The sequence below is a fragment of the Chiloscyllium plagiosum genome, chromosome 15 (assembly GCF_004010195.1).
Source record: "Chiloscyllium plagiosum isolate BGI_BamShark_2017 chromosome 15, ASM401019v2, whole genome shotgun sequence".
Taxonomy (NCBI): Eukaryota; Metazoa; Chordata; class Chondrichthyes; order Orectolobiformes; family Hemiscylliidae; genus Chiloscyllium; species Chiloscyllium plagiosum.
This window is the reverse complement of record NC_057724.1, coordinates 14,498,868-14,501,255: the sequence shown is the minus strand read 5'-3', so window position 1 is coordinate 14,501,255 and position 2,388 is coordinate 14,498,868.

Here is a 2,388-nt window from a genome sequence, read left to right as displayed (position 1 = left end):
GACTAAGCTACAGCAGATCATGGCCCTTTGGGCTGCCTTGAATTCAATACTGACACAGAACACAAAGAAAGAACTTGCTTTTGCTAGACAAAGGCTGTTTGAATATGGGGATAGACCAGGGAAGTATTTAGCATGCCTGACTAGGAAACAGCATGCTCCCCAATCCATTACTGCAATCAGAGACAGAGATATGATGCTAAAAAGATTAATGAGGCTTTTCGGAGCTTTTACTCTGAATTGTATCGGTCTGAAGGTTGCAAGGACAGGAGGGCTAAAATGGAGACCTTTTTTAAGAACCTGGACATCCCAGGGGTAACCTTGGAACAGGCCTCTCTCCTTAATGCCCCCTTGACAGTTCAGGAAATACAGGAGGCAGCTAGGCAACTTCAGAGTGGGAAAGGACCTGGCCCTGATGGTCTTCCGGGTGAGTTTTATAAGGGGTTTATTGGGATTCTGTCAGGGCCGATGTTGGAGATGTACAATCACTCCTATATGCATGAATGCCTACCACCATCTTTGAGAGAAGCTAATATTTCCTTAATTCTTAAGAAGGGGAAGGTTCCTGAGGATTGTGCCTCATACAGGCCCATCTCTCTATTAAATTCAGATTTCAAGATTCTGTCCAAGATCCTGGCACTGAGATTGGAAAGGGTGTTACCCCACATTGTTAAAGAGGACCAGACAGGCTTTATAAGGGGCCGTAGGTCCTCTAATAATATTAGAAGGTTGCTGAATGTGGTCCAAGTTTGTCAGCAATGATTGATTCAGGGGTTGGTGATTTCCTTAGATGCAGAGAAAGCATTTGACAGGGTGGAATGATCGTATCGTTTTTATTTCTTAGAACAGTTAGGGTTGGGTGGAGTCTTTGCTCGGTGGATGGAGGTTTTATATCACCACCCTCTGGCTGCAGTCATCACCAACGGGGTGAAGTCTGGGAATTTTACAATTGGTGGGGTAGTCGGCAAGGCTGCCCCCTCTCACCGTTGTTGTTTATGTTGGTGATAGGGCCTCTGGCAGAGGCCATTCGTCAGAACGTCCACATAACTGCTCCGGAAGTGGGATCGAGGGCACACAAGATTACACTGTATGCGGATGATGTTCTTCTGTTTTTATTGAACCCAATGACCTCCCATTTGATACAATGAAGATTAACTTTGCAAAATTGGAGGCTATGCCTTTGGGGAACCTTAAGGATGTGCCACAAGGTGAGGGTGGCCCTAAGTTCCCTTTTAAGTGGTCACGGGCAGGTATCTAGGCATTTTTATTGCTCCCAAGTTTGATCTGTTTGCTCATTTGCTCAACAATATTAGGTGAAATTTCCAGAGTTGGGAGGCTCTTCCAATTTCATGGCTGGGCTGAATATCTCTCATTAAGATGAATGTTCTTCCTCGTTTGCTTTATCCCATGCGTATGCTCCCTATAATGTTTCTCAGGTCAATGCTATGGAAGCTTATGGGGTGGTTTGGTTCCTTTGTCTGGCATCATGGGCGGCCCCTCATCAAACTTACTAAATTGCAGTTACCTCAAGGAGGGGAGGAGTTGATTTCCCAGACATCGAATGATATCAATTGAGTTCCCTACTGTCCTTTGTCTGCGATTGGGAAGGTAACGATCCAAAACTCAATATGGCTGGATATTGAAGCCTCCCAAACAATGTGCCCTCTTATTAACCTATTGTTCATGGATAAGATGAGGACAGTTATGGACCACTGCCTGAACCCCATTGTCATTAGTACAGTCAAGGCATGGAGGGCGATGCATCAGAGTGAGGGTTGTTTATCCAAGACTTCGCCACTTACACCTATCGTTGGCATGCCAGGGTTCCGACCAGGGATGATGGACTCAGGGTTCGCACTATGGGCAGTGAGAGGAGTTTCTAGTTTGGGAGACTTGTTTGAGGGGGAAGTTATGATGTCTTTTGAGCAACTGAGCTGCAAAATTTTTCAGGTTAGGGATTTCATCCAGAAGAAGACTTCGCTTCTCACTAAGTCTGAGAAGCCCGATACAGAGAGGATGTTGCTACATTCCACAAGCACCCTTTAGGTCAGTGCCCTCTATCGCCTGCTGGGTGGCAGGGCCTGGCAGGATATTAACCGGTTATGTGAGGTCTGGGAGCAGGAGCTATGAGTGGAGATCTCTTCTGAAACATGGGAGAACAAATGGGAGAATACTCAAAAGATCTCAGTCTGTAACAGGACATGTGCTACACAGTTAAAAGTTCTGCACAGGGCTCATCTGGCACCAGACCACCTGGCCAAGTTTAAAAAAGGGGCATCTTCAGTGTGTCCCAAATGTAAAATAAGTGTAGGTCCTCTTACCCATTGCTTCTGGACATGCCACAGGCTCCGTGTTTATTGGAGCGCTGTGGCAGGAAAGATAGGGAGGGTA